The sequence below is a fragment of the Corvus hawaiiensis genome, chromosome 4 (assembly GCF_020740725.1).
Source record: "Corvus hawaiiensis isolate bCorHaw1 chromosome 4, bCorHaw1.pri.cur, whole genome shotgun sequence".
Classification (NCBI taxonomy): Eukaryota; Metazoa; Chordata; class Aves; order Passeriformes; family Corvidae; genus Corvus; species Corvus hawaiiensis.
In genome coordinates, this window is record NC_063216.1 from 13353766 (window position 1) to 13377604 (window position 23839).

General features: G+C 41.1%; 1 long non-coding RNA gene across 15 annotated transcripts in view; it reads left to right on the forward strand.

The window, feature by feature from the left end:
- LOC125324675 overlaps positions 1-23839 on the forward strand; it is a 170823-nt gene that overhangs the window by 128080 nt on the left and 18904 nt on the right. For 4 of the 15 annotated variants that reach the window (XR_007203064.1, XR_007203069.1, XR_007203072.1 and 1 more), the window contains exons 7-8: positions 3463-3576; positions 23497-23580. This is a non-coding gene — a long non-coding RNA (uncharacterized LOC125324675). Of the gene's footprint in view, positions 1-3462; positions 4218-23496; positions 23581-23839 lie in introns of those variants that run through there. The other 11 variants (XR_007203065.1, XR_007203066.1, XR_007203063.1 and 8 more) reach the window with 8 other exon arrangements.

Below are 23839 nucleotides of genomic sequence, written 5' to 3' on the forward strand. Positions count from 1 at the left end.
TCAGTCTTGATCCGTGAAACACAAAGTTCAGTGGGTTCAGTGTTCAGGTTCAGGTGGGAATGCTCAGGTACCTCTCCTTGGACTGTGGGAAGTGCTACACTGTCTGATACAACACTGTGGATCATGCACAGTTCTCTGGTGGAAGGCTGTAGAAATGAGTCTGGGGGCATTTCAGGTATCTTTGATGGTTTATGACACCCTCTAAGACATGACCCTGCCTCTCATGTCAGTGCAGTTGAGCTGGTTATGCCCCATCAGAAGGGATGAAAACTCTGAGGCCTCTGTGTGAATGTCCTGATACTTCCTCAGGTGGGATTTTACACCTGAGCCACTTGTGTAAGGGAGGACATTGCCGTGATCAAAAGCGCTAGTCCACCTCACAGGATCTGCTTCTTATCGACCTCTTCCCTTACCTGGCTCAAAACCAGCTCGTTGCTAAACAAAGGTTGGTTTTCTTGTGGTCACCCTCTGGTGGTGGATGGTCACCGCCTCTGCCCCTGGGGTGGTGCTTCTGCAGACCAGAGGTTCCCCCACAACGCACCCAAATCCTCTCTTCTGCTCCAGCTGGGGGACTCAGCAAAGCACCTGCTGCTTTGGCAAATGGCCCATCGTTTGAGTCATTAACCCTTAACATTTCAGTCTCTCACATGAAAGAATGTCTCTGAAGCAGTTCCTAGAAAATGTCATTAGCAAGGTTAAATGCTTCTGCCTTAAAGATTAAATCACAGTAAAGCACCCTGTGGAGAGTTTTGGTCTTTGTAGCCAGACCATGAGTGTTATCACAACTGTCACAGCCCAGGCAAGGGTTGTCCTCATCTCCCTGTGCATGGGGCAAGCCTGCTTAGGCACACAGATGTGTGGGGTATGATTCTTCCATTCATCTGGGCATTCTTTGTGCAGTGCTTTGAGGAGTAGCAAGGGTTGTGCCTGTTCAGTGTCTGTGGTCGCAAGTGCTCACTGAAAGCTGCATCATGAATTACACCTGAGAACCTTTCCTCCTGGTTTGCTCCCTTTGACTTGAAGGATAGAATCAGGTGAATTTTGAATGGTTTAAATATATTTTAAGCTGTGTCAGAACACATTTTTTCTGGTGTTTTTGGTGAGTTTTAGTTTGCCCTATGAGTATTTTATTAATACCACTTTATGTCATTAGAAATTCAGAAATACAAGAAAAGTTATATTTTGTTGCTGTAGTGTTACAGAATCACAGAATCCTTCAGGTTGGAAAAGACCTCTCATATCAAGTCCAACCATTAACCAAACACTGCCAAGGCAACCACTAAAACATGTCCCCATCTACACATCTTTTAAATCCCTCCAGGGATGGTGACTCCACCATGCAGCATGTTCCAATGCTTGACAATCCTTTCCATGGAGAAATTTTTCCTGTTACCCAACCTAAACCTCCCCTGCCACAACTTGAGGCTGTTTCCTCTTGTTCTGTTGCTTGTTACTTGGGAGAAGAGACCAACCCCTACCTGGCTACTAGCAAGTCCCATAAAAAGTCCTTTAATCCTTAAAGAGTGTCCTGGGTTGCAGTGTATTCTATCACCATCCTCATGAGGTGTTGAAATCAGGTGGGGCAGTGTTTCCTTGCCTCCTCCCCCCAGACTATCTTTCTGTTAATTGCCCATCATTGTCCTGCCACCTGACTCAGAGATAACTCCCTCTGGACTATCTTCTGTTAATGAGCCTAATCAACACTTGGCCTCATGACTCGTTACCCCATTGTGAGATGCTCCGCCCAGAGGGAGGAACCAAGCATCCCATCGTGGATATAAGCTGAGGCTGAACACCAGAGACAACCCTTCCCACTGGATTTCCAGAGGACAGGAGCTACACAGCCACCATTGGACTTTCTGAGGAAGAGCAGACTGTTTTACTACAGGATCACTGCTTCAGAGGACTGCAGCCACCATTCTACCAGACTGCTACCACAACCCTGCCTAACAGGGACTCAGGTTGTATCTTGACTCTGTCAGTTTGAACCAGTGTTTTCTTTTAGTTTTTTTCTTTCCTTTTCTTTAACTTCCCCATTAAATTGTTACTCTGACTTGGTGCCTCCCACTGGTTTGTTTTCAAACTAGTACAAAGAGTAATGAACCTCACCTTTGGCAAGGTGAAAGAATATATGAATAAATGCAGCAGCTGCTGCAGGCTGACAGTAAGTTAAAAAGCTGGTACTTTCTTACCAAAATGGAGGCCAATCTCTTCTTGGAATCAGTACATTGTGAAGTTTTAGAAGTGGTAAAACACAATTCAGATTCCATTATGGGTGTGCTTTCCTTCTGAATTAAAAGATATTTTGCCAGTGACAATTTTCAGGTTGGATACTTGTGTTATCAGACCTGAGGATGACAGAAAAGATCATTGTTATAATGTGTCCTGCTTAATAAGAGTGGTCATGATTTCTTGAAGCTAAAACTACCTTCTCAGCAACTTTCTAGTGGAGGAAGATGGTGTGTTCTTGCTTTTGTTACCAGGATGCTTGCAGTAATTCCAGATATAGCAATTGTTACATCCACAATGGGATTTTACAGCTAAATGATGTAAACTCAAATGTTCTGAAAAACTCTGGTACAACTTTTGAACAGTCCTGAGGGGCAATTTGGGATTGTTCCCAGATAACAAAGCATAGTATAACAGGTAGATGATTTTTTCCCTCGAGTTAGTTTCTTGCATTCAATGCAGCAGGATTTTTTTGCATCACATAATTTGTTGGACCTTACGGCAGCTGAGAACACAGTCAGTGTTGAAAGTCCCAAGGTGTAAGTTACACAGTTGTTCCAGAGCCCACCAGAATACTGTGTTCTCGATCTCTGACATTGCCATGCAGTGACAGAGATTTGTTATTCCAATATCAGCTGATATGGACTCTTTTTTGATTTTGGGTAATAATAGTGGTCAAATTATTAATGTATAAAATCAAGGCCATGGAGCTAAATGAGATGGGTACTTTGGGTTGCTGTGTTGCATTCTGACAAGGTTCAGCTACAAAAAGCTGAAGATGTTTGCTTGTAATAACATATTACAGTCAGTATGAAGGTGCACGAGCCATGCTGATCATAAATACAAATGTGGCATTTTTTCGTAAGTTTTTTAAATGGTCACAGTGAAAATCTTGAGAATCATAAATAGAAAATTTTCCAGGTTTTTTAAGCAATAATTATATTTTGAACAGCATGCTACTAAAAACAGGCTCCAGACTTACTCCTGGACATCAGCTGAACAGTAAGTGTTACTGATTAGAAGATTTCATAGATGAGACCTATTTCAAAATTGCCTTCACTTAGGTCCATCTTGTGTGGAATCATTGGTAGTGGCTTCTGATGAGTGTGATACTGTCTTTAACAGCTCACTGGGATTTTCAAATACGTCAGTACTGAAGTTTGACAGTGCTTGTATTCCCTGAGGCATGGAGAATAAAAGTAACTCTGAACAAAATTCTGTTCTTTATTTCAGTTTCACTGATAAACATGCAAATCAGAATCTGTTAACCATTGGCTGCTCCAGATATGGCATGAAAACCAACAAAGGAGACTTGATGTAGTATGGCTCAAAACCAGAAGTATTTTGGTAAGTCACATTATGTGCATTAAGAAGTTGAGAAAGTGATCATTCATGGTAACAGATACTTTTTCTGCTCTTTGTTCTTAAAGTGTACTTTCAAGAAACATTGCTAAAAAGCACAGTAGACTGTTTGGATTTTGGAAAGTGCTTCCTTCAGAGGGCTAGAAGACCAAACCTTCATACAAGGAAGGCTTAGAACATCCTGCCACAGCCTAAACTTGTGGAGAAATCCACAGTTCCACAGCGTGGCATTCTGTTTTTGGTCAGGTGTAACAGTGCTCTTCCTATCTGTGCAACTTCCACCTTCTTTCAGGGTTATTAATTCACCTCTTTCAGTTAGAACATCTTTCTTGGTAAGCCTGCATTACCTCAGCACATCAAGAGGAATATTCTCATATTCAAACAACAATGAAGAGTATCGTCTGCTTGAGGAGTTTTGCATTGCTTTCCAAAATATGTATTGATTGCAGCAGAATTTAAATAAAACAAGTCCCAAAAAAAAATATAACTCTTGTGTATTCACTATGTAAATATGATTTACGGGGTTTTAATCTCTTTCTTGAACCCTCGAAAGCTTGGTTTTTAAAGCGGTAACCATATGGCTGTAATACTATTCGCCCTTAAATGCACTGATGCTATCATTCTGCATGCATGGTTCTTTTATACCTAGAGGACTCTTTAGTGGTGCTAATACAGCTAACAATACCACTTGACTTGATTAAAGCCTACTAATGTGTTTACTTGGGATTGAGAGGTCACACATTTTCTCTTCCCAGCAGTAGCAGTCACCTCTGGTGTGTGTTTTTGCTTTCTTACATTAACACATGTGTTACAGAGTATCTGTGCAGGTGATTAAAAAAAAAAGACTGCATAGCTCTTTGGTGTCACTGGAAAGTAAATACAGGTATGTACCCTACTCAGGTGAGGCTCCATATGAACGTGTAGACATCACCTAAAGGTAATTGCATATGCATCTAAAAGACAATTTCTGGAGAGAAAATTATCTTACATTGTCATGGGCTCCTGTCCTATTTTTATTAATGTCCCAGATTTGAGAATCAACTGAAACAGAAGCTGTATCCTTACTGTGATACCTGGGTGTCACACAGAGCATGAAGGAGTAACTCATACAAATTCTTATTTTTCCACTCATAGAACTCTTGTATATACCTCCCCTATCCCTGTTTTTCTCCCCAGAGTTTGTCATCTTCTGTTCAAGAACTGCAGTTCTTTATCCCAGTTTGGCCCAAGTAATAAGGAGATACTAATGACATTCCCTCAATCATTGTATCTTGCTGCTGACGTTTATGTAAGGAACAGATGATGATGTCCAGTGTTGTACCACTGTCAAGGCATGGAAGAGTCTTCCTTCACTTCCTGGCCTTCCTGATGTTGTTCCAGTGAAACTGTTGCAATTGTAGTTGATATTACATGTCCTCTGGACTGGTGTGCACATGCTGTTCCCTGCCTGTACGTGTTTGATCTGTTTAATTAGAGCCATGGAAGACATCTTCTGCACCTCAAAATAATGCTTCTTGGCACTACAGCTGGAGGAACAGGCATCCACCATAAGCTGGGATATGACAAGAACAGCAGAGGGCAGCTAAAGGAGGGATTCCCAAAGTCTTGGTGTATTTCTCATGGTACTTGCATGAGAATAAAGCATCTGCAAAATGGCTCCAAATGCATTTGTCTTCTGCAAGCTCAGAGCCTGGGACAGAAGTGGAAACAGCTGTAACCCCTGCCTCAAAGAGGTACAGTGCAGATCCATTTATTTAGGGATGCTATCCCAGCAAAGTTAATTGGGCAACTCCTAATCTAAGGTATTAGTATTTTATTACCATGATTTTCTTCTTACAACCACACATGAGCATTTACATTACCAGTGCATCAGAAGAGGTCATAGTTACTTAAATAAATAACGTTGGTATTTTGCAAATGAGCAATTAAGTTATGAAAGAAGCCTCTTTTCACATAGCTGCTGGCTTTGATCCTTCTCTGCATTATTTAAGACCTAAGGCTCCAGAGTTAATGCCTGGTGTCAGATACAGAGTGTAGCTCTGCTGTGGTAAAGTGGTGTATGACCTCTTGCACCAGGGGCAGGGCAGGCTGCAGTCTGGTAACAGTAGGTCCTGATTTTCCCTAGGGTGGAATTCCTTGCTTGTCTTTGCAGCCTCTGTGTCCCCTCACTCCTGTCCTTTCCCGCACCGTCCCTTTGGCACTGGTTTCCTCTGGTTCCTGGCACAAAAGTCTGTGGTCACAGCACAGTGTGTGCCCTCTGCAGTGTCCGATTTCTGTCTTGATTGGCATTTCCGAGGTCCTCAGAACATTTGCTGCCTCTCCTCCACCTCCTCATCTGTATCTCCAGGTCTGAAAACTGCCTGCACAAAATATTTGACTGGATATATGTGCCACCACATGTCACCACAGACAGGGGAGTGGTCAGCCTATGCTCTAAGACTGTAAAATCCAAGTGGAAATCTGCAAATGGGAATGTCCCTTTATATTGCAGTTTATCAGAAAGGGATTCCTGGAGTTAAAAAAGAATTCCTGTGAATTCAGAATTACATTCATTTTTTAAAAAAATATGAGTTAGTGTTTACTGTAAAGTTCTCTTTTGACTACAGACTGAACAAGGAAGGAAACAAAATATTTGAGTTCTCTCTGTAAGGCAGCTACTTTCTCTGTGCCTTTTTCTTCCCTCTGTTTAATTCCCAATACCTCAGAGACACAGTTTCCTCCTTTAGCAGGGACTGTGACCTTAAAAATAGCTGGCTTCAAAGTAAACACGGAAAAAACCCACTTCAATTGTTTCAAATATGTGGTAAGTAGCCAAAACCACATCCACGCTAAGTAGCTGAAATTCACCGTCTTTTGGAGCTGCACTGGGGCTTTTGCTTCCCCGAGCCTTCGCGTGTTCACACTGCACGCTGGCCTCTGTCTCCAAAGACATTGGCAAATCTTACAGTGTCATTTTAAGTAAATTGTCACTACTTTTACCACTCTTGCAAAATGTTTAGAGGGGACACTTTCTATTTGGATGAAGGCCAACTGTGGCACCCAGCACCTGTGGAAGTGGTGATCCCAGGCTGCTTCCGTGGTGTTCTGGTGGGCGGAACATCACAGCTGCCTAGGCCAGCTGGAAGAGTTGGGGATTTATCAAACAGAGTGCTTGTTCTGGTCCAGCTGCAGGAGGAGGGAGGCAGGACCCTTCTGCACTGGGGCCATAGTGCAGCCATATCCATAGGGCTCTCGCTGCCACCCCTGCCACTGCTGCCCTCACATCTGCCCACAGCTGGACCAGAGCTTGCAGTTCCTACAGAAGTTTTTCCAGGAACAGGACTTACCATCAGATAGATTTAGTGGGGCGGTGAACCAAGTCCCAACCTGTTCCAGTAACAAGGCTGGTGTGCATGTGTCAAAGCAGCTGTGAACAGCTGTGCTGTACATTTCACTGAGGAGCCCTTGGTATTGTGTAACCAGTAAGGACAGAGGACAGGAGAAAGGACATTCAAGTCTGCAAATTAAATCCGTTATGACAAGCAAGTATTGGAAACAAGTATTTTCAGAGTCTGGCCAATGCCCTTGCATGGAAAAGTTGGTCAGGTCTTACAAACACCTCACTGGGCAGAATTAAAACTGGTACAGATCCAAGAGTAACAGTCCACTGAGTCTCTCGCAGACACCAAGCAGTACTTGTGCAGACTGTCACAAAACACAGGTATTCCCTTTGCTTTTTGTCTTGCAGGGGGATCTTTCTATCTCTAAATATATGAGCTATATCTGTGTGGTGTAGCAAATATATGTCACTTGAGTATTTTCCTCCTAATATAGTCTAAAAGCCTTCATTTATTTAGAAGAAATATGTGTTACAGTGTTTTGAAGCCTCAGAATAGGACTAAGAAACTTTTGATTAGCATCAACAGCTTGGTCCTTTGGTGTAGGGGAAAGAGGAACAGTTGAAAAAGGAGCAGGGGGAAACTGCAGAAGAGTGGTTTTTGTACTTTTCCATCTAAGATGCAGCAGAGTTTGGGAAGGTTTTCTTCACCCATCGTGTTGGCCTGATCCACAGGGAACTCATTTTGAAATTAAATATACCAAAGCATTTATGATTTATGGGGGGGGGAAGCCTTAAAAAATATCTTGTGTTTTGTCGCTATGAAAATATTGACCAAAGGCAAAAGAATGGCCTTCATTTAGCTTATTATTGTTGGCTTGTTTTAATGCTTTCTTATTAAGGGCAAACTTCCATTAAGATGTGATATTAACTCTTTCACAGTTGCAAAGGCATGAAAGATGGAAATTTTGAACATTGAACTGTAACCTATTCTAAAGTAGGTAATTCCTACTCAAAAATGCATAGTGTGACTGAGAAGGATGCTTTTAAAAGTAAAAAACATATATGGAATAAATTGTGCAGAATTTGTGCTGCAAAATATCTTCAAAAAGCAGCTTCTATGTAAAATCAGAAACACGGTGTTAATGACAGTTCTAAAAGAATTTCTGAAAATAAATACTTTTGGCGGGGGGGGGGAAGAGCATGAAGTGGTAACTACAGACCCAACACAAGGGTTCCTGGGACCTTAGCTTCATCCTTCCACAGAAAGCTCTCCATTTGTGGAGCGTGCTTTCCATGGAAGTCAGCGAGCCCTCTGGGAGCCTGTGTTGAAGGACAAGTGCTCCCAGTGCTGAAATGAGCAAAGCAAGGAAGAAACTGGAGTTGGTGCAACACAGCAGCTGCTGATTCAGCCAGGCTGTGCCTCTGTCAGTTGCCCTGGGAGTCCAGGGCTGGGTTTGGGGGCAGTCACTGTCACATGAGTAAGAACTAGGTTGAGGTCTGTGCCAGAATTGCACCTTAGAACGTACTCAGAGTGGGGTCCAGGGCACCGCCTGGATGTGGCAGCACAAGAGATCAGGTCTAGGGTCCAGCCTCCTGCGCTGCCACTCATGCTACCGGTGTTCATTAGTTCAAAGCACTCTTAGGTAGCTGCAAACTCATTAAGGCTGGCAGAAGAATGATTATCTAGCTCCGGGTTAGTAATGCAATGCCTCATGTTGCAGAGCAGGCAGACCTGAAGTTTAAGGTCTCTGTTGTCACTTCAGAGAGACAGATGTTACTACTGCCAGCCTGGAATTCCTAAAAAAAAAAATGCTAATTTAAACTACTTACTCCGTTAAATTCCCGTTGAATTAGCATTAGTAATGAAAGTAGTTGCACTGTTATCGCTGTAGTATCTGAGGAGGCTGTTGGCCAGAATGTCATATGAACAGGAATGTCTGTTGGGATATTTAATTTTGTCTCCCATGACAATGTGTGGTTGTTCTCTTTTGTACATTTTCTGTTAACTCTTAGTGGTCTGGGTGATGTTTTGGTATAGGCAGAAGTCCCTCCAGGCCAGCGCAAAGTGCACAGCAGTGAAGTCCTTGTCTGAAGAATGGCAGTGTGCAGAGTTAGCGTTCCACTGCAGTGAAACAAGATGCTCACATTTGCCTTCGCAGAATTTCCCACCAGGCTCTGGTTGTATCTGCAGCCAATACACCTCCATGTCTCTGCAACTAAGAGAGAACTTTAGGATTGTTACTCACCTGATCCTGCAGAGATGTCCCTCCTTGGAGGCTGTTTGCTCAGATGTGCAGAGGGTCCCTCGTGAGCCTCTCAGCACATTTCACCTGCTCTCAGGTGTCTCAGTGCATGCAGAGCTCAGCACTTAATGCTCTATCCTTGCAATACTTACATTATGTGTCGTTATGCTTTCACTGGAGGCCAATCAGGAGACACAGGTTTGGATTGGTTTGCCATGGGGACACAGAATGAAGTTAGAGATGTAGGAGGTATTGGTAATAAAGCTTATAAAAGGCAGCAAGCTTGTGCTTGGAGTTGTGAACCAGAAATACCACCTTCCTCACAAAATTCCTTTGGTGTGCAGGATTCTCTTTTTTTTTCCTTTGGTTTCTTTTGTGTTGTATTATTTTGCATCTTTGAGTTGTGGGGTGGATTTCCTTGTCTCAGGAACCAGCAGTATTTAAAAATAGGGGGACATTGCTTTATTAAAGCAAGTCTTTCAGTTGTCACGGCAACTGGTCTTACATAAATGATGTAGAAAGAAGGAATGTATGTAAAGAGATACATTAGGTCATAATGGTGAATCCAGTATTTCTTAAACTAACAAGGAAGCATTTTGGGGCTTGTTGCTGTAGTTCATTTTATCCAGGTGATTTTTTACTTCAGTATTCTCCAGGTTCAGAATCAAAAACTGCTGCCTTTGTGTGTTCACAGCTGTATCAATCGCAGTTTCTCTTGTCTATGTAACTATTAAGTTCCTCCATAGGATATCTATTAGTCAAAAACAGACAGAGAACTGTATAATAAAAAAACCAGATCTGATACCTCGTGATTTTCCCCCAAATGTTTTTCTGCTCCTCCCTTCCAAAACTTCTCCCAGTCAGATAGGCAGAAATGACAGGATAGTGGGAATTCTGCCATGCCCCCTAGGTGATCTGCCTGACCATTTTATACAAACTGCTACTTTTCTTACAGCTTTGCTCAGTTAAAGGATAATTGGAGACTTGGGGGGCAGGGGATATTATTCTAGAATCGGCATATGTGATTTGCAGCATTTCCAAGTTGCTAAGGAGTAATTCACCAAAGAAGTGGAACCCAAGAGAATAGAAGTGTGCTGCCAAAATTTAGGATTTTTTTTTCACGTTCTCTAGGGATTTAACAGTCGAATCAAAATTCTTTACTGCTCAAAAGAGTTCTACACTTAAGAAAAAAAGCATGTCAAAGAAATGTGTCATGAGTAACATGCTTAGTCTTTTTATTCCCATTCCCTGATTTTCAGCATGATTTTTAAAGCTTTTTCCCAATATTTGCAGGTTTTAAATCCTTACTCTCATCTGTCTGTGATCATCTCACTTTACCTTTCTCTTTTTCTGCTTACAGTCCTTTTCTTTTGTTTCCTTCATGCCACCTCTCTTAGGTAAGTCAAAAATGTAACAAATGTGCCTCTGCCAGCGCTCCCTACTGTCTTTATTTAAATTGAAGTGGAACTGGAGGGTGTGTAAACTTCTGCTTTTCCAATGTCAGCAGGTGAAACTTAGTATATTCTTCCCAGGAGCTCATGAAAACATTTTTTTCTTAATCTTTGTCTTGCTGTGTTTAAGTTTGCAGCTGCTGGATTCCGCTTTGAGTTTCAAGTTCAAAGGCATCCAGACAGTCTTTGTGAAATATCACAGAAACCACTCAACTTCACCTGGGTTTGCAAGGAAATTTTGTCAAGCCACGAGTTTCCCACACTTCCAGGGTAAAGCCATGTGTTAATTCAGAGCTCTTTTCTCCCAGTTCAGGTTAGTTATCTTAACTCTGAAGGATCACAACCCATAGGGAACTTCTTCATAAACTTTGACCTGCTTTGAAGTTTGCAACAAAACTCAGAATTCTTTCCACAATTTCGAGGGCTTGTAACAAAAGCAAAGGACAGCTGTAATCCAGGTTGGTTTTAAATCCATGGCTTTAGAGGTGGGTTACTGGGAAACGTATCCCAGTGGTATGTCAACTATAGGCTAAATTCTTCCCTTTTCTGAGAACATTTTACCCTGCTCTCCCTGGGGGCTCAGAGTATTTTTCTTTCAACACCGTCAGGCTGTCTGCCATTTCTTCCAAGAGATAAAGTTTCAAAATACGCTTTTTCTGACTGTTTTTCCAAGCAGCTGGTTCAGTCTGCCACCTGCACTCTGGGAAGAGTTACCTATCTTTGGCTTTTGAGGGCCAGCCCTTCCCATTCGGTCACCTCTTCCTCGTTCTGTGAATATCAAGTAGCAGCATCACCCTGGAGCATGAATGGAACAGAGGGAACAGAAATGCTTCAGCCTAATTTCTTCTAGCCTCAGTGTACCTGTGTAATCCTGTGTATTCGGCATGCCTTGGTATAGGGATGTGTCTCCCTTAGCTGTTCTGTTGGTTTCATTTCTACATTACAAGTCCTTCAAAATAAGAGCTGCATTAAAATTAATAATGATGATTTTTTTCCTTATATAATTCCAGGGTGTTGGGGGCTTTTTTACAACTTATCAGCCTTTTCAAATACACTAGCAGCTCAGATGCTTTGCTTATTCTCTGTCATTAAAGAAAAGGAAGGAAAATCCCCTCAGCCATTTTTTCTTTATACCATAGTTTTTCTGTGTTAGAAAGTTGTAGGTTTTCGGTTTTGTTTTTTAGGTGGTTTGTGCTTTCTTTCCCCCTCAGGAAACAGTGTGAAATATCTAAATCTCTAAACCAGTAGTTTGCCAGGTACCTAAATCTTTAATGAATAGCATGGGCTTTGCAGTTTTTCCTGAAGATTTGCATATTTGTTTCTTAGGATCTGTCAGGTGCTAATACTTTTACAAGGAGGCTGGTGGACACACACTTGAGGAAAAAATGTGCTTATTAATTCTTGGTGCTTTTTGCTTTTATCGGCTCTGATGTTACTTTGTTTGGCTTTAGCTGTCCCTGGCTTATTACACACAAGACAGTGAAATTTCAATCAAAAGTCACTTGCAGAGATGGAGGTGTAGGCTCTGTTTTTTAAGTGTTCGTTTGCTGGTAATGTTGCAAGTGCTTTCAGAGCTGTGCTGAAGACTGTGAAGTTCCTGGGGCTGTAATAGAAAACATTGGTGTCTGGACTTTCAAGGGAAGAATGTGGTTAAGATTACAGTGACTGAGTCAGTGTCAATGGGTGGTCCTGAGTCCATGTGGCTCCCAGAAAAGAGTCTCTGCTCACATGGGTGATGAGCTGCACTCACCGCAGTGAAACGGCTGGGAAAGGGCTGCCCTGGGCTATATTTTTGCCTGCGCAGTGGCCAGATGCTGTCAGGTGGCTTCTCAGCATGGCTTGGCTTTAACTTTCCTATAAAATAAGATAAAGGATTTGCTTAAAAGCTGAGCCGTCACAGAGCTGCATGCTCCTTTCGTCCCCATGGGTCACTGCCTTTCCCTTGGCGCATTCCCATTGTCCTGTTTAATGAGACAGTTACAAAATGTCTGCCTCACTCCCACCGCCATTTTGTAGCCTGATTGTTGGATAATGAAGACTGTAAGAAGTAGAAAATCAACAGCATGGCGTGGGGGAGATTTCAAAAGGAGCACCAAATCTGCATGTTTTATTTAGGCGTTTAATTGTTGCCGACTGGCTGCGTTTAAACAAGTGACTTTACAGTGTCTGGAAGAAAACCAGCTCCCAAATTTGAGGAGCTGACCTTGGGTAGATGCCATCAACTGTTCTTTTCTATTGGCACGAATGTGCTGCTGGCAGGGTCTCCCTGTAGCTGCAGTCGCTCACCCAGCTCTGAATCAGAACCTGCTTACACTGTACTGGGCCACCAAATTACAGCACTGTCATGGTTTAACCCCGGGTGGCAGCTCAGCCCCGCTTCCTCCCATGCCATGGGTCTGGGCAGAGAATCAGAAGGGTAAAAGTGAGAAAACTCGTGGGATGAGATAAAGACTAAAAGACAAAGCAAACGTGTGTGCACAAGCAAAGCAAAACCAGGGATTCGTTCCCCACTTCCCTTGGACAAGCAGGTGCTCAGCCATCCCAGAAAAGCTGGGCTCTATCACAGGTCACAGTGACTTGGGAAGACAAATGCCATCACTCCAAATGTCTCCCCCTTCCTTCTCCTCCCCCCAGCTTTGTATACTGGATTGACACCATACAGTCTGGGATGTCCCAGATGTGGCCAGTAGTGGTCAGCTGTCCTGGATGTGTATCCTCCCAACTCCTTGTGCCCCCCAGTTCCGTCACAGGTGGGGTGGGCGAGGAGCAGGAAAGGCCTTGGCTCTGTGCACGCCCTGCTCAGCACTCACTAAAACATCCCTGTGTTATCAGCTCTGTTCAGCACAAATCCAAAACAGCCACTACCAGCTACTGGGAAGAAATTTAACTCTACCACAGCCAAAACCAGCACAGCCATTTTTTCCAAATATTATTTTTAGCCCCTTCAATAACCAAGATTTGATCAAGAAAATATAGGATATTTAAAAATAAGAACCTTTAAAATAGCTGTAATTAAGCTTCTCCCATAGAGCAACACATAACATTGTTCAGGAAAAAAAAGGCAGCAGGGTAGACTCCAAATATGGTGAAAGCAAACTAAAAATGCATGACAGAAACTGAAGGGACACTGTACAGTTATTCCTGTTGTCCTAGGGATGCAATACTGGCCATGTGAGGAGCAAAGTTAGTGGCATTTACTCCATTTCTCTATGAAATGCTCTGGTTTGTGTGTATAACATGGGGGGAAGGGGGATGGGAAGGACACTTTACATTCACAGGAAGGTGCAGATTCAAAGCTGTTTAAAATTCTGCCATATCTTAGTGATAATAGTTAATCCCAGTATCAGAACAGTACTTCTATTTTTAAAATGCAATCAATCAATCATTTTAATACACTGCACGTTAGTGCCAAACACCTCAGAAAACGATGTGTACAGCAGTAAAAATAAAGCATCTGAAACTCCTTCTGTAGAGTCATTCTTCCTTTCTTTCTTACCCATCTAAGTACGGTAAAAGCTCAGTGCTGCAAGAAATATCTGAAATTACATAACAAGGAGTAAATCCTCCAAACAAGACTGATTGGCAGGCAGGGATTGCTAGCATGGACTGAGGAAGGAGGAACAGAGAAATTGCCCCACCTGACTAAAGTTCTCTCTAAAAATACAGCATGTGCTGTTTTGTTCTTGGGGTTTGGTTTTTGCTTTTGAGGTGGGAGTTGTATGCTGCCTCTTAAGAGGGTAACACTGAAAATTGCTCCTTTCTGTTTACTTCTCAGGAAGGTGTCCCATGTCTACCGTGCTTTTTCAGAAAGCTGTTCACGTAGAGGTGATTGAGGTTGTAGGTAATTCAAGTTCAGTTTCTGCCTCTGCTGCAGTGATTCACACAAAAGCACAAGAGAGTCTTGTACATCTGTTCCTCACCTGCAAAATAAGGATTAATGCTTCCTTATCTTAGTGCTTGTAAATTACTTTGAACTTCCTCCAGTGTGCTGCAAGTATACCTGTTACTGTTGTTGTTGATAAAAATGTGAAATACCTACTCAGTCATGTTAACAGCATATTAACTGAGAGGATTTTTAACACAACTTGAATATAAAAGTATCAGCACCATATTCCAGTAAATAACCAGCTACAGTGAGAGGATACCTTTACATCACCTCCATTTTCACTTCCACATGGGTTTCCTCATGAGTGGTTTTTTTCATGGGTCACTTATTTTCTGAGACTGACCCTCAATCTTGTACTGATCAAAGACTGCTTTTTCATATAGGATCAGCAAGAAACAGTGTTTTCAGTCATGAACTGGTAGGACCACTACATTGGACCAAAACATTATGAATTAATTTCAAACATTCTTGTTGCCTCAAGATAATTAAAGAGGGCAGTTTTGAAAGGAATTTTTGGTAGTCTCCACAAATAAGTATTTATATAACAAAAATAATGAAAGCATGTTTAGTTGAGGTAAAATTGGAGCTAAAAGCACAGATAATCTGGACACAGATCATAGGTTACGGAGTTAAGACATCTGGATTTCTATTCAATTCTCTGAAGGTATAACTAGGAGTTAATAAGGTTTGCTTTCCTCTTCCAGAAGAGCTTTTTTTATGTGGTGTCTGAAATCTGGCTTCCTTAGGGGATTAATAAGTGTTTTTCCAATTCAAAATAACAGCTTAGGATAGTCCTTCCTAACCCCTTATGCATTCACAGCAGCAATACTGTAATTCATGATTTGCAGACATGACTGAATCCTTCCTAGGAACAGCTGTCCCAGCAAGCAGGATATTTGAGCCAAGGCTTCTTTAAATCATTTGCTGCTTTGATATCTTAGGCAGTATCTGAAAGGATTTTTTTTGAAGTAGCAGTAAAGAGGGCTTGTATTTTGTGTTTGTCTGGTCCACAAGGTCTCCTCCCACTACGTGTTTCATTTTGATATTGATACACATGCTTTTGTAAGTTATTGCACATTTTTATGTCAGATACATTTATAAGTATGTATAGGCTCAGTTCACTATACTTAAATACCTATGGCACAAGTGAAATATCCTCTTATAGGGTGTGTGGTTAGTGAATGTTAAATTCATCCTGCAGTTCCATGCATTGCTTGCTTGAATGGTAGAGGACAGAGTGCCACAGCAGGGAATTATCAAGTATCTGATTCTCTTCTGACCCTTTTCTGAAAAGGAGATGTTGGCTATAGGAAGGGCATTGCACTGAAAAAACTTCAGTTGTATTTTAATGTTTGAAACACCATTTGTGCAAAATACACCATATATGTATATATACATATATATATATACACACAATTGTTTTAAGCTCCAAAACACATAAAGAACCTCCATGAAAAATCTAATTTTTTTCATTAAGTTCTTGAGATTCTTTTTTGTAATTGATTTTTTTTATTATTTTGAAGTAAGACCTTTCTCCTCTGAACATAGATTGCAAGTTTTTCCAAGTAGTTTTCAAGCACTTAGTTTGCCCAGTGTTTTTACAGAGAAGCAGCAGGAATACAAGGTAGTGCCAGATGAATGACAGCTTTCATTCCTTTACCATTGTTAACAGCAAAGTTTCAGAAGTTGTCATACCAGCTTTTTAAACAAAATTGTAAAACTTGCAGTGCCCATGTTTCCAGAAGCAAAAAGGCTTGCTAACGTTCAGGCTTCTTGTGGTGCTGACTTTTTACTTGGCTATTTTGTGTCTGATTATTGCTTCTTGACATTACTTTACCAGAGTCATTCATTTAAAAGATCTCAGGGAGAAAACCTCAAACAAATGCCAGTATTTTAAGGTCCTTACCATTGTGTCCCTTTGATATTAGACACCTGTTTTCACATAGCAAGAAGGGGTTTTTTGCTTCTAATTTATTAGGTCGCAGTTGTGATAACATGAATAGATCTACTTCAGATTTAGTCTGGTATCCTGCTACAGCTATAGACCTTTAAAAATTACGTGGCACACCATGCCTGTCTTCCTATCTAGAGTGATCATTTTGGGGGGACAGCCCTTCTTGAGAGCACATGTTGTTAGAGAACATAGAAATGAATTATGTGTATATTCCCACATGCCTTATTAAAGCAGGCCTATGTATTATGTTCCCATCTTACTCCAGATGTTGCAAAATATTTAGTCTGCTTACTTCATTGGTTACCATGCAGTGTGGATAGCTGGCAATCCTGTTCATCCTTTCAATTCTAATACTTGGTAGTAGGTTATGTTTATGTTGGAAAGACCATCATTTTTCTTACATGAATTACCAAGTACGTGAATGTTATAATTGTTATTCAGAGCCTAGATGATTCATTATTGATAGAAAGTGGTGTTCCTTTCTTAAAGGAATGGGCTGTTCATTTGGAGTGTTCAGTGTTAGAGCTGTCTTTCCAATGACAATGATTTGGGGTTTGGTTTCCTTTTCAGCAACTCAGGATCATTCTAGCAAAAAGTATTGGCAATCCACAACAGGGCACTCTCAGTATCCAGCATCTAGATTAGAAAGTGTTCTGGGATTATCATACCCCCATATGTTCTTAGACATACCCTGTAGACTTGGTATGTCCCAGGTTGTCATCCACATTTTATTTAAGAGTGTGTGGCTTTTCTTGTTTGCTTTTGTAAAGGTGCTTTGTATGCACTGTTGATGCTGCAAGACATAGAAATTAGGAGACTTCTATACTAGCACTTCCACAGCACCATAAAAGATTGTGGAAAATGTGTGTTTGCCAGCATAACTAGTATCCAAAATTTATGCATTCATAATATGTGGAAATACAAGGAAAATATTTAAAATACAAGGGAATATTTAAATGTAGGAGGGGAAGTTAAGCTTTTAGATTTCTTAGGTGTTATATCTTTAAATATTTGACTTGCTAGGGGGTCAATTCTAGGGGGTTTTTTTGTTTGTTTGGGATTGTTTTGGGTTTGGGGGTTTGTTTGGGTTTTTGGGGGGTTTTAGGGGGGTTGTTTTTGTTTTGGTTTGTTGGGTGGGTGGGTGGGTGTTTTTTTTTTCTTCTTGTACTTGCTTGCGTATGTATTTTACAGGCTCTGACTTTCTGGCCACAATAGAGCAGACAGAATTACTTGATGCTGAGAACCTTGTTAATTTTATGGCCCATTTTCACATGGAGCTCAGCTTTTATTTCCCCTCTTACTCTTTATTCTTGATTCAGTTGTTAGTAAGGTTTACTGAGCAAAAACACTGGGTGTATTATGGGAAGAAATCTAATCAATGCAGCACCAAGGGACAGTCCTTCAGAGTCCTCCCTGTGGCTGTGAGCCAGACTAGAGGTTACTACGAGGTTACTCTGTCTGATTTTAACCAAAATACCCATCTACTTCTGAAAAGGCTGCCGGCCGCCCCAAACATGTGTAACAGAAGCCTCATTAATATGAGCTCCCAATATATATATACACCTGTTGTACCAGCCCCCAGCACAGAGCCTGTGCTTCCTATTTTAAACACTTTGCATGTCTGTCTGCATTCCCTGCTGTCTGCAGTTGCTGTGCTGTGGTACTGCAGGGCAGCTCGCAGGCGGTACCTTCAGGGAATGCAGGAGGCTAAAGAAAGTGGTGGCAGATGTCAATGGACTTTGCCAAATGCTATTTTTCAACTTAGATTGTTTGAAAGATTCACTGGCTAATCCAGACTTTGTGATACAGAAGTATCCTCATTAGTCATGGCTTTAAGTGTGCATTTCTTTAATGCCTGCTCCTTTTTCAGGTGTTGATACAGAGAATTGCATTGACATGTGTAGGAAATCTTTATTTGTTTTGCAAGACTCTGCTTCCTAGCAAACCCCAGCCCTCCTGTATGCGGAGTTTACCTGTTCTTAGAGTTGAATTATTAGAAAGATACAGCACTTCCTTAGGGCTTTTACCTGTCTTGGCTCTGAGTTCTAATAAATCATTTGGCAGCAAAGTGACTCTAAGATAAACTTTTCCCCTTTGATGAAATATTTGTTCAGCACATTCTACAATATAGGTTTATGTCAGGAGTTATACTTCTTCCTTGTTAAAGACAAAAAAAGAAGGATCAAAACCATTATCAGACACAACTGCTGATTCAGCACAGGCGCAAAAACTTCATATACCCAGTGAGCCGTATATTTTCTGGCCACCTTGCTTGATTTTCCTGACAAACACATTGGGAATTGCCTGCCAGTACTTCTTATAGCCCTTGCCACATTTTGTGTAAAAGAGCAGTAAGTTGTTAAGGAAAGTATACCATTCCCCCAAGCAGGTCCTGAGAGCCTCAGGTGCTCTCACCTGCACACAGGTGGTTTCCGGGGAACACCCTCCCAGTAGTTGTGTGGCTCCTGTTACACTATGAGTGACTGAAATATCTGCAAACGGGTACATCTGCTGTTGCATTCACAGTTTTCATAATTGTTTTCACAAGGCCTGGTTGATACTGTCTGCATTTTGGGTTTTTTTATAAAGTTTTTCCATGGAAACTTCCAGTAAGGTATGAATCCTAGCACCAGATATTGATGGCTAAGAGGAGGCTGCAGTTCTACTGGCAATGAGCTGCAGTGAATCAGAGACTTTGAAGGAACTGAATTAACTCTATTTCAGTTTCAGCACTTCTCTGTGTGCAGTGATGTTCTTCCTGCCCGTACCATGTTGCAGCATTTGATTGTGAATTGTAGCCTGAGAAGCATGTGGCGGTTTCAATATGCATGTATGTTAAGCAACACTTTGAAAGAAACAGTCTCCTCAGTTAAAAGTTCTTAAGAATGTAGGAGTTCTGGGCCAGAGAAGGGTCTCTCTGGCCTACTGTCTTGTTTCCAGCAGTGATTAGTGGTCTGTGCTTACAGAAAAAATACAAGTGCTAAGTATATGGAATAAATAGGCAGGAGTGTTGTGGTTGTGAACTCAGTCACTGCATGTGGAAAATCTCCCTGAACTGTAGGTGCAACAGGTCAGAGAATTCTTAGGCAAAAGCTTGGATTTGTATGGTTGGATCCACAATCACATACTGGGCATAGTGACTGGCACAGCATAAACACCAGACAAGTCTGGGACTAAGCCCATGGGTTCCAGCCATTTGCAAATAATCTATTTGTAAGGGTATTCATCTTCAGTGACAGTAAATACAAGAGTGTTCAAATGCAACTAATGATTAACTTACTCTTAACTACTTTAGTAACCTGCTTCTTTCAATAATGGATTTGATTTGCCTGCGTCGTTTTCATATTATTTCAACATAAACCCCATTCCCTTAGTCTTTGTGGGTGCTGGAACTCGATGATCCTTGTGGGTCCCTTCCAACTCAGCATATTCTGTGATTCTGTGTTTTGAGGACTTGGACCATAGAAGTTGTTTTCTGTTGTTAGTTGAAGTGGCATCACGTCACAAAAATCTGCATTTTGCACAGAAGTCTGCACTTAGTAAAGTTGCAGACAGGCTGTAGAGTTTATGGGCACAGGAAATAACTGTAGTTATCACACCTAGGATGTCTTTTGCAAATATGAAGTATTCCAGGAAAGGTTAATAGCCAACACTTTCCTAAAATGGGATTAGTGGTGCCACTTCGTGGAGATCCTATTTCAGTGGGGTTCCAGTCAGTCATGTCATTGGGGTGGGGGGGGTTAATCAATCAGAAGGATAATTTCTCCTTTCTTCCCACAAAGTAAACATCTTGCATTGCTCTACAGTAAACTGGGGCTTTTCCATTTTAGCAGACACCAAGTGTCAGTTCTACAACATTTGGTGTTCTATATTGCACTACTGTCGTGATGTGTAAGGGTTCCATTTCAACAATCATGAGTTAAAACAGCAATCCTATTGTATTGCAACCTTCCATGGAAAAGGGTCGCCTATGCCATCGACCTTCAAAAGTACATACCCAGGTTAAGCTAAACCAAGTACACTGATTTCCAGTGTCAGTCATTAATGGCTGAGGTTATCATTAGCACCCTTTTTTGGTGCACTGCATTAGTGAGGAACCACCAGCTCTGCAGCTTGGGCCAAAACTAGATGTAGACTTAAGCTTAACTGTCTCGGTGTGTAGATACTGAGTACAAAGGAAGTTCCACACTCTTCTAGAAGAGCTGGATTATTATTAGTTCTCTGACTCTCAGGCTGGGTCAGTTGGCTGCCTCAAAGACTGTAGTTAACATACTCCTGTTATTCTCCTCTTTCTGCTTTTACTCACAACGTTAAAATACAGTTCTTGCTAAAGAAGATCATGTTTGTTGTTTGGGAACAATATCCCTGATGTTCAGTAATGTCCCCATTCAGAATAATACATAAACATATCTTTACTTTTAGTAACGTGTATCAGTAAGCCCTTGAAGACCCTGGAGCACAGGCATTGTGCATTTCAGGATGCAAGTTTAATATGATGTTTCTTCTTGTGCATTCTCATGTTTCAACAGAAATATATCTGGCAACTGTTGCTCTTCTATAGCTGGTCAAAGAGAGAGGGCTTTCTTATTAACTCTCTGGAGAAGAAATGTAAGACCCAGTCATGAAAACACTGACATGACTGAATAAAGTTCTTCATGTCTAAACACCTGCAGGATTGTAGCCTAATGTAATAATGGAATAGTCTGAAAACCATGTCTATAAAATCTCAATGTGGCACTGTATCAACACATACTTTGTATACAGCCTTAAGGCTGTCAAATTTGAAGAGTTTCTTTATCTGTACCATTTCTATCCCATCTTGTGTCTGGACTTTTTTCTGCCTGTAGGTTCCCATTGGCCAGATGTCTGACTGAGGCTAAAGATGATTTTTCATGTACGTTTTTGTACAGTACCTATATTCTATTTTAAGGGAAAATACACACATGCATTTGTCTTCTTTATTAATAAACTGAGTGACAATCTAAAATAAATTCTTTCAGCTGTTCAGAATGGTACACAGATGTACTGGCACATGAGTGAGTTAAATAGAGAGCAAAGCATTACATCGCCTACAGAGCTGAGGAAGAGGAGCTGGTCTCTCATCACTAAAGCAAAACAAAGCAGTGCCAAGGTGGTGGCTTTGAGAAAGATAAACCAGACTGTTACCTCTCCTTGTAGATTGTGTGGGGAACTCTGATGCCTTACTGCCTTTCATTCCAAGGCCAGATATCATCTCACAGTGGGTAACCCAATCCTAATTTTTAGGATGCTTAAGTCTTTATATGACTTTACTCTCAGACTTGGCAGTGAAGAGAACATTCACTTGCATTTAGATCTAATTTAGGTGCATGTGTAGGTAATTGTTATTCCTAAGCTGCTGCTATGGAGAGAGAAGAGAGAGGCTCCTAAGGGGTTGGTTCAGGGTACGTATGTTAAAGATGTACTGCAGGTTTCTCTCTGAAGGACCCTGTGTCTGTGTCTGGACACTCTATACGATCCTATCACCTTAACTGAGACAGTAAAAGAGAGCTGTATCCTCTCCCTGTCTCTACATTTCTGTTCTGTAAACAAAGGCAGTAATTTTTCTCCTGTGAGTTTGGGGGTAACATTCAAAAGGAGTTGTGAAGCACTTGGATTTTATGGTGGTCAAAGACTGAGAAATGCCAAAATGGAAGATGTCTTTTGTTGGAGAAAAACAGTATTCTAAGAAGAATTGATGGGCTGTTATATATAGAAATTTTAAGGATGTTGTGGTGAAAAGTAACCTTTGTTCATAAAACAGCAGCAGAATTAGCTGAAAAATACTAGAAGCAGTAAGAAGTGAACAGAGTTAGCATGTGATGTGATGTGATGTGATGTGAGAGAACAATCACAGCATCACTTCTTTGGAATGACCCAGAGTAACTTGTGTGGAGTGTGTAAGGGATGAAGCCTAGGTAGTTGCACTGTGAGTTCAGACAGTGCCCTAAGGGAGAGTTCCAGAGGTGGGACAGGGATGGAGCCCACAACCTTAGTGTTGTCAGCACCATGCCCTGAGCCTGTTTCAGGGTCAGTCTCACCTCTGAGAGGCTTAATATTTACTGAATATTTGTTCCATTACAGGCAGCGTTTCTGCACCGTTTAAGTGGATATAATTGTTGAGAGGGCTAATGTTTACTGAATACTTGTTCCACTAAATTTGGTGTTTCTGCATAGCTTATGTGGATATAGTTGTGAGAGGGTCACCATTTTTATATTTGTGCCATTAGAGCTGTTTATTATGGACTTTGAGTGTTATCTCACCTTAATCCACATTGAGGGGAATCTGTGAATCTCAGCTCCTCTCCTCATAGTGGGGACATAACAGAGTGTTTTTTCATGTTCCCCATAGTTCTATTACCATCACAATGCAAGAAACCAGGTATTGTTATTTCACCACAGTGTATGTATTTTTATATGAGATAGTGGTTTCTGTACTTGACCATGATTACAAAGGATATGTAAAGATATTACTGACACAAATGCATTATCAAAAATGTGTCCCTGGCTACTGCGACTAAACTGCTGAATACTATATTTTAGGAGTGATTTATACCTGATGTGTTGATGTCCATGATTGGTCAATAATCTGACCACAATTTATCTTTATACTAGTGATTGGTACAGTAATTTTAAAGGTCTGAAAACAAGGATGATATTCAAGGGTAAAGGTTGAAATATTTTTATCTGGTAACTTTTCTTTAAACTCACTTGGCTATGAAAATAGAGGACACTTTTTTTACTCACAGCTTTCAAGGTTTGCTGCTATTAAATTGACTGGTCTCAGGAATCTTGTCATAGTGCTTCCCTGAAAGTAAGTCATCCCTCTACAAAGTGCCATTCCTGCCCTACTTACCCTCAATTAAGGCTTCCAAAGTAAGTTTGTGGTGGGACACTGGCCTTCTACTGAAACACATTCCTCACCAGCAGAAAAGACTTTGGAATGCTATATTTAATATTTGTATGTCTGTTCCTCACTTTTTCCTTCATAAGGATAACACATAAAATTATTTTTTTTCTTTCTTTCTCTATAGAAGCAGAAAGAATGACTTACTGGGGAACCAAGTTAGAAAATGAAAGAAGTGAAGATTGGTCATCTCTGCAGAGGAAATGACAAGGTATGCATAGTAATCACACTGGAGATTCATTTCTTGCTGGTGCTTAGGTCTTCATGGTACATTACTTGTGTCAATAAAGTTTAAAAATAGTCCTCAGAAACCTTGAAAAAGATGTTTGGAAAAGAACTTTTTTCTTCTGTGTGATTGCCACAGTAAGCAAAGTAAATATTTATATGGTTATAAATATCTTTGAGATGCACCTTTAAACTCATTACTATGCTGAATTGTAGCTGTGTTTCTGCAGGTAAATGGCAATCAC